Here is a 9,546-nt window from a genome sequence, read left to right on the forward strand (position 1 = left end):
AGCAATACGCTTCTGCGCACTTTTTGATTTACCAACAGGAAGTGAGCATCACTTCCTGATTGGCTGCTGCCAGATAAAGATTACTGCGTACTAACGCGGCAATCCCCGATTGCCTGTTTTCATTGGTGTGGCTCCTGGGCTGGCCTCAATCTATGTTAAAGTTTATTATTATTGTTTTATTTAGTTCCAACATGTTGATGTCCAAATATATAGTTACTCATGTGAGGAGATCAAACCGACCTCACACCTGGTTGGTCACACTCTCAAAAGAAGGTCCCCAGTAGAAAGCCTCTAATAGAGGGTTGGAGATTGATAGGTTCTTTGTTGGATTATTATAGGCACTTTCTTACTAACCTGAAGAAGTGGGCTTTGCCTCACGAAACGTGTCATCAATGGTGCAATAAATCCTTTGACATTTACATTTGTCATTTTTTAGGTAAGTCTCTATACTTTGTATTTTGTTGTTGACGTTTTAAATATTTTATCATTTTTGGGAACCTCATTACACCTTATGTTATCAATCGGTTTGTATAGCACCGCATTTGGTAACTAAAATATTACTGTAATACTATGCAATGGATCCTGTAAGAGAATCATTATCCTCCTCTGTAGCCAGTCTACAACAGGTCTAGTGGTGACCAGTCTCTCTGCACTACAACATCTTTTCCTGAATGTATTGGGATGTGCAGCCTCTGTCCTTCCCAGCACCTGTGATATTCTGGAAGTCATGATTGCATTGCTAGTTCCTAGTTCCGGCTGATCTTAGCTTCTACAAACTACATTCGGTGGCTCAAGTATGTATGCACCATCTAACATAAATGTGTGTGATGTATGTGTATATGAAATTATTCAGCATCTCCAACAGAGTAGCAGTTGCTAGGGAAGGGAGGGCCATTGTAAGAATAGCAGGGCAGTGCTGAACTAGTCAATACAAGGTGTGTTGTAAGTTTCATGGAGAAGTTTAGAGGGCTTTGAATTTTAACAACATTCACAGCTAGTCTTTCAGCTTTGAATACAGTAAGATGTTCAATTTCTCCCTATAGGGCATGTTCACTGAACCCAATTTAACTGCACATGTGCAAGTAACGCACGTAAAATGTATCGCTATTTATGCAATTGTACTACTTTATGTAATATGCATTCAAGCTTCACCTAGTTTGCTTGTACAACAGGCAATACAGTTGTTGTATGTATAACACGACTTACACAAATTACGTAACATGTTACATAATCTGCGTAAAGCCTCGTAAACTTTATGTGCACTGCCTTCACATATAAAGTTTACTGGGGTTTTGGGGATATACCCCTATAATTCAATCCCACAAGGCTTCTATCAATCCCACAAAGTGTTTACACTATGAAATCTACCCTGCATTTATTAAAAGAACCCACAAACTCAGATGAGCAAGTAATTTTCTTAGTATGGTTCGCACATGGAGACCTATTCACTAGCCCTTCGGCTACCCCCTGTGGTCCAGTAAGTACCATATGAGTGTTGCAAGCTTTTGTTTCTTAATAGCGGGGTTCTCAGGAGTCCAGGACCACTTGTGTTTACAATGATCTCCGAGTGGAAGAATATTAGTATAAAAGTTCCATTACAAATTTGTACAGTTCCCAGACGAGAGATTAGATGAAAGGGAATGTCTCTATTCACCAGAGGCTGGGACTGTAGGTGAATGTGAGAGCTAGAATGTGGGGCATAAAAAGGCTTTATTTAGACAGTCAAATGTAGTAAGAGGAGGAACATGTAGTGTGTCGTTCTACTGCTATTAAAGCAATCACTTTGCATCTAGTGGAGTTCCACCTCTTACTGCATTTGGTTCTACTTGGGTTGGGGGCTATTGGGCTAGGCAGCAGCTATTGTGAAGCTTGTAGCTTGATGTGGATGCTCCAGGGGATTACAGTTTATGCATTTACATGGACAGAGCTGAACAGAACTAACCTCATTGTTTAGCATTACAGGTAATGAAACATAAATAGAGTGTTCCTTTAAGATATTATATGAACAGATACAGCCCCAGCTGACACCTGAAGAAGGAAGTTCTAGGTGACTATACAACACCATAGAAAGTTGCACGGGACATGCGGGCAAACAAGCATTTTACAGTTGCATGGGATTTTAAACAATTTAGCATAATTACTCAACATGTGTTACGTGAAAAATGAATGCATAGTGAAATCTGAGGTTATTTTTTAAACTCCCTGATAAAGAGGTCTGGATATTCTAATCAACTTGTACCAAGAAGGAATCATGTTTAATTAGAAACCTTTAGGCCCCGTTCACACTGCACGCGTTTCCAGCCGCGTTTTGGAAACGCGTGCAGGTGGCCGACACGCACGACATCAGACATTGCATAGAGTGCAATGTCTGATGTTCACACTGCATGCGTTCCGGACCTGTGCGGTCCGGGAACGCATGCTGCACGCATTTTTTGTAAAAACGCATGGCTGTCCCATTCACTTTTCAGTGATGGGATCAGCCACGCAACGCACACAAACGTGGATGGCGTGCGTTCGTACGCGTTGCGGTCCGCACGCGTTCCGCACGCATGGCCATCCGCGTTTGTGATGTGAACGGGGCCTAAAATGTAAATCTGAACAGAATACACCTGCATGGATGGTCAGTTCTAAGCCTAACTGAGTAAAATATGTTGTGACTATTCATTTGTAACTGACATCAGCTAATAAGCAAACTGTTAAATACAGATACTTATAAAAAGCCAAGTATTATTGTTCCACCCCAAATCATTAATAAACAAACATCAAAGGTAATCACAGGGTTTTAAATGAACAAATAGTCTTTTAATTTCTCTCTGTATAGTTTTCTTCCACAAACAGGACAGACATGCCAATTATTTTCGGATTTCCAAATTGCAAGAAAGAATGGTTGCCTGACACGTGTTTCACGGCCAAAAGCCGCTTCCTCAGAGGCACACAGTACACATATACATCATATGTGGACCCTCAATAACAAAAAATCTGCAATCTGTCAAAAGAAATGGGCACTTTAGTCTTTTGACAGATTGCCGATTTTTTGTTATTGAGGGTCCACATATGATGTATATGTGTACTGTGTGCCTCTGAGGAAGCGGCTTTTGGCCGTGAAACACGTGTCAGGCAACCGTTCTTTCTTGCAATTTGGAAATCCAAAAATAATTGGCATGTCTGTCCTGTTTGTGGAAGAAAACTATACAGAGAGAAATTAAAAGACTATTTGTTCATTTAAAACCCTGTGATTACCTTTGATGTTTGTTTAAAACTGTTAAATACAACAGACCTTTTGGAGAAACTATTGCTCTACGGATTCTATTCCTGGACAGAACAAAAACAGAGTATACATATGTAGTCTTGTCACTAACTGTCCCTAACAATCTAATCTCTACCATAGTCATATGTTCATCACAATCTAGGGCCAATTTTGTTATGGGGAACCCAAGTAACTTATATATATGTTTTTAGGGTGTTGGGGGAAACCAGACTGCTTGGAGGAAACATACACAGACGAAATATAATCTCTGTGCAGATAGTACCGCGGCTGGGATTCAAACCAAAGACCCAGCACTACAAGGTGAGAGTGCTATCCACTACGCCACTGTGTGTATAAAACAAGCATACTTGGTCTGATCCAGTTCAAGTTCTCTCCAAAGAGATAATTTTTCATCTGCTTAAAATAACTTTTCAGCACTCTGCAATTGAAAAAATACCAAACATTAGTGGAAGAAGTACTGTCAAAGTCTTTACTTGCATGTTGGTGGTTTGAAAAGCATTTCATTGATAAGGTATGGTTGGCCAGTACTATGCATACCATAGTAAGGTATGAAAATATCATCTAGGAGAAAACTCAGGAGAAAAAGTTAATAGAATAAGGACTATTATATATTATCATCAGCACTATTATACAGTGATATAATCCTGAAATCTGCAACATTTTAAATAAAACCTTAATCCAACAAAATCACTCACTGTCCCTCAAATTGTCTTGTAATCTAAATGTGGCCATACATCTAGCGATTTGGCACTTTGGCCCATTCCATTCGATCAGTTTATGGAATCAAGAGAGAACCGAGTGTGTTCCAGTGTGAACCAATTGATGAAAAGTGGCTGATATATTGAATTGACCAGCTTAGTCAATCGAGCAGGATGGAAGATATCGGTCGAGTGCACAGGAATCATCTACTGTTCACATGTCATTTGATCAACTCTGAATTGATATTTGCATTTAGAACATGGAGGCACAACATCGGTCAGATTGATTAGTGAAAGAGAATTGCATAGGATCTCGTAGTGTGCTCGGGCCACTTTACTGAAGTCGATCGCCCAATAAAGTCGATCGCTTTGTGGATTGAATCAGAATCACTAGATGAATGGCTACCATTAACACTTTCAATTATACTCTAGAGCTAATTTGGGAGAGCCACATACCTACAGGTATGATTTTGAGATGTTGAAGGAAACTTTAGCTCCTGCAGGAAATCCAACCTATCACAAAGGTAGAACATACAAATGATACCCAAAACCTCAGAGCTGAAAGCCAAAAGTGCTGACTGCTATTTTTTTTTCAAGAAAAAGGTGTTCCCCTTTAAAAAATTCCATCAATTCTGTCTTGACTATATGGTTCTGGTTCTATGTATAGGTCTTCAGGTGAACCATGTAATAGATCATACCTGAGCTGTACAGTCACCATTGTCTAGATCAGACTTGTTGGATCTCTCTTCCAGCATTCCATGTTGTTTACATAATATGACTTCCATCAAGCTGTTAAAGTAAGTCTCAGAATTATCAGAGCTTTCTATTTCAGCAGGTGCAGACACTGGAAAATTGTGAGTTTTAGAAAAATATCTCAACAAGTATCACGTAAGCTTAAAACATCAAATGCCAACATGCAGTCAGCGAAGTGTTACAGGTCAGTGAAAGACCTTTACATTCCAAAAGTCCAAGGTTTTAATTCTTCTTCTGTCATGTAAAGGTCATATGCTGAGCAAGTTAAGTATTTTTAGGGAGTGTAAGGATTGCTCAACATTTCAATTTTTCAGCTTGGATAAGAACTCGTTTTTTTAAAAGCATCAATCATAAATTTCAAAGGGAACCTGGTAGAATTCCTTTCTTAATAAACCATTTTTATCAGTTGTAGGTTATTTTTCCAAACAGCAATAAAACTTAAGTTAAAAGTACTCAAAAACCGTAAAAAAAAAAGAATAAAGTAAAATGAAAAAAGTAAAAGTTAAGTATAAAAAATATACAAACTATTAATTAATGGGGATGTTCTGTATAGTGACTTTTTCCCATTTTGTTTTGTTCCTATGGTTTAGTACTAAATATTGTTCAATTTTTTTAATTGATTAAAGTGTACCCAAGGCGACATGTGATATGATAATAACCAGGCTGTTTTTCTTTTTGCAGCCTAAAAGAGTTAATTTTCAGGCATGCAAGTGACAGCTTCTGTCTTGTCAGAATCTTTATAGAAAACCTAAATGATAAACGATTTCTTGTCAGAATACAACTTCTGAGGTCAAGGGAGAGATAGAAAAAGGTCAATAGTTCATGTATTTTAACTCTGGCACAGACTACCATTGAGCAGAGACAATAAAACATTTAATCTACTTTGTAAATGTTTAAAAATAAAATAAAACCATGTGATACCTAAAAAGAGGTCATTTTTTTAGGATTAGGGGGATACATACAATTGCTTATCACATCAGTTTATTTTCACCTTGGGTTCACTTTAAGGAAATATCAAATATTACAAATTAATGTCTGAATCTAAAAGGTATGTTTTATAAATTATTTTATTACTGCATGTTTATAAATTGAAGCTAACTCCATACCACACTATATATATATATATCTGTAATTTAATCATATTTTTATATGATGCTGGTTTATGTCTCTTATAACATCTGAGACTCTTTTAATTATGAAGATGCTTCTTGTACTACTTAGGTGTTACAGTATTTGCACACAATTTGTTTCATGTATGTTAAATTTTATTATTAGACATTAATGTTATTATATATTGTATATAGCGCTGACAACACTTCACAGAATATATTCTAAGATATCTCATACTCTCTAAGACCACAACTGTTTTATCTCTGTCCCTTGAAGATGTAATGGGCATGTGCATTTTAAACATTTTGTAAAACTCCCAATTTTCCATTGTCGCACCTGCTGAAAAAGAATATTCATGAATGTAATTATTTTTTTTTGGGGGGGGACTTCTTAGCTAATGTTAACTCCCAAACTAATACTGTAATAATTTATGTTGGTACACATTGCTAACCACCAATAGATGCAATGTATGTATGCAATACAGGTAAATAGTTAGCTTGGTTGAAAAAAAAGACAATCACGTTTAACTAGGAAGTATGGTGAAGTGAAGTTTCCCCACAATATGTGTAGTGTGATCGGATGCTGCTGCACTCAGGCACCTTGTGACTTTTGTATGGGACACTCACATAAGTCTGTCACATTTATTTATTACCCTCCTATTTGTCTTTGGTCCTTCACCTTGGTTGCTCTCTATATTTTGGGTACTATACGCACGTTTATTGTATAGTCTTGTCAGTAGTTTATGTTTATATACATTGAACGACCACCTAACGCCGATAGGCATCGGCGGGTCGTTAGTGGTATAGCATGGAAACCTTTCCATGCCAGTTCACGGAGGGTGTCTCCGTGAACAGTGTGCGAGCCGCCGAACGCGGCTCGCACGCGTAATGTAAACACGCGGGGAAGAAATCCCCGCTGTTTACATCATACGGCACTGCTGCGCAGCAGCGCCGTAAGGCAGATCGGCGATCTCCGGCCTCTGATTGGCCGGGGATCGCCGGAATATGATAGGCTGAAGCCTATCCTACAATGCACAAGACAGATATCCGTCCTGCGCAGCCCATGGTGGAAGAGGTAGGGAGGGAGAGGGAGGGAGCGCAAAAAAACGCTGCGGAGTGGGGCTTTGAAGAGCCCCCCCGCATACACAGCAAGCCGGCGGCGATCAGACCCCCCCAGCAGGACATCCCCCTAGTGGGGAAAAAAGGGGGGAAGTCTGATCGCCCTGGCTAAATCCTGATTGGTGCTGCGGGCTGGAGAACCCACGCAGCACCGATATCAGGAAAATCCCCTGGTCCTTAAGTGGTTAATTTACTCAAGCACTATATATTTCCTGAATATCTCTTACATGCATGTTTACTGCACGTGTTAGCACTATATTTATACAGTATATTGAGTGATTGATTTTTGTGCAAGCACTATCAATTTACTGTTTACAATTGACAATTAGCAGTCAATTCACTATACTAGTGAATATTAGCAGTCACTACAAATGAGTATTTTTTACTATTAACTTTAAGTTACCCGATCACCCCTATATACATGTTACTGACTGGTACTATGTGTTCGGCTGCTATACATGTTTTTGTAGTGTTTTTAGTCCTCTGATTTTTGTCCATATATTGACTACAATAAAGGTAGCCATACACTGGTCGATTTGCCATTAGATCGACCAGCTGACAGATCCCTATCTGATCGAATCTGATCAGAGAGGGATCGTATGGCTCCCTTTACTGCAAACAGATTGTGAATCGATTTCAGCCTGAAACCGATCACAATCTGTTGAGCTACTCCTGCAGCCTGTCCCCCCCCCCCCCCCGTATACATTACCTGATGCTGGCTCCCGGGCATCTTCTCCGCGCTGCACGGCTCTGTTCCAGCTCCATCCTGGCGCTTCCTGTGTCACTCCGTGACCAGGAAGTTCAAATAGAGCGCCCTCTATTTGAACTTCCTGGTCACTGCAGTGACACAGGAAGCGCCGGGATGGAGCCGGAACAGAGCCGTGCAGCGCGGAGAAGATGCCCGGGAGCCAGCCTCAGGTAATGTATACCTGATCGGATCGTCCGCCGCTAGCGATGCGCTCCCTACCCGCGGGCGATCGAGGGTAATTTCCCGCACGGCGCGATCGACGGACCGATCTGATTTCGGGAGGAAATCAGATCGGCGGGTGCGTTTACCGCGAACGATTGGCAGAATATTCAATCCCAGGATTGAATCTGCTGTCGAAACGGCCGCAAATCGGGCCAGTGTATGGCCACCTTTAAGATGTAGCCTTTTGCACGGGCATTTATATCCTTACTCATTCTGAGTCAGTGATTCAGGAAGTATAAAAAATGTAATCCTCTCCCAATACCCATACAATTTTTTTTTTCTTTTTTGCAAAGTGCTGCTTTCTCTGCAAGAGGGAAGAGAAGAGGAACAAGCCCTAAGAGCCTCTAGAGCCTCCTTACCCCTGCCATTGTGGGGGGGGGGGGGGGGGGTCACAGGGGGCTATTGTTATGCACTCAATCTTCAGGTATAGCTTTTATATGTCTTTCATGTTTTGATGATTTTCACATATTTTTGGAAAATGTGAAATCAAATGGTATTAAAGGACTACTATCGCGAAAATTGTAAAATTTTAAATACATGTAAACACATACAAATAAGAAGTAGATTTCTTCCAGAGTAAAATGAGCCATAAATTACTTTTCTCCTATGTTGCTGTCACTTACAGTAGGTGATAGAAAATCTGACTGAACCAACAGTTTTTGGACTAGCCCATATCCTTGTGGGGGATTCTCAGGATTTTGTTTAGTTTCAAATACACTTGGTGAATGGCAGTTGTTCTTTCCTACTGCCAAAAAACTGTGCAGCAAGCTGGGAGGCTGGCCAGCATCATTGTTTAACCACTTCAGCCTAAATGAACAAAAATTTTCATCCAGTTAGGCTGTGAGCACTCCCGCAGGTCGTGCGCGCTCCCACGGGCCCCCCGTGCGCGCTCCCGATGGGGGCTGTTAGCCCAGCGATCAATGAAAGGGATTATAAATCCCTTTCACTGATCGGCCCCCCCCCCCCCCCCCCCCCCAGAGAAAAGCCGACAGCGTCTCTTCAGACGCTGCGGCTTTTCTGAGATCAAAAAGTTCCCCTGCTTCTATCTTCTTCCTGGGAGCAAGATCGATCGCTCCTAGGACTTTTTGACTGTGGCCATCTTGTGGCCAAATAGTAAACTACACCAAAAATCACTTTACATTGAATAAATTCATTTTTACACATGTAAAATCCCCTGTTTACCTCCCACACCAAAAAATACCCACATACAAGTTTTAATAAAAAAAAAAATTACAATAATAATAAAAAAAAAACATAAATAGTTACCTAAGGGTCTAAACTTTTTAAATATTCATGTCAAAGGAGTATATCAATATGATTTATTAAATTATGGGCTTCTAAATAGTGATGGACGCAAATTGAAAAAATGCACCTTTAATTCCAAATAAAATATTGTCGCCATACATTGTGATAGGGACATAATTTTAACGGTGCAATACCCGGGACATATGGGCAAATACAATACGTGAGTTTTAATTATGGAGGCATGTATTATTTTAAAACTATAATCGCTGAAAACTGAGAAATAATTAATTTTTTCAGTTTTTTTCTTATTCTTCCTGTTAAAATGCATTTACAGTAAAGTGGCTCTTAGCAAAATGTACCACCCACAGAAAGCCTAATTGGTGG

General features: G+C 39.9%; 1 long non-coding RNA gene across 1 annotated transcript; it reads left to right on the forward strand.

Moving 5' to 3' along the window:
* The first annotated feature begins 346 nt into the window (after positions 1–346).
* On the forward strand, positions 347–8,290 carry LOC137570892 (uncharacterized). Its single transcript, XR_011031219.1, has 3 exons — positions 347–436; positions 3,460–3,568; positions 8,211–8,290. It is a non-coding gene; the product is annotated as an uncharacterized lncRNA (long non-coding RNA).
* Positions 8,291–9,546: the final 1,256 nt, after the last annotated feature.

Source organism: Hyperolius riggenbachi, chromosome 4 (genome assembly GCF_040937935.1).
Source record: "Hyperolius riggenbachi isolate aHypRig1 chromosome 4, aHypRig1.pri, whole genome shotgun sequence".
Lineage (NCBI taxonomy): Eukaryota > Metazoa > Chordata > Amphibia > Anura > Hyperoliidae > Hyperolius > Hyperolius riggenbachi.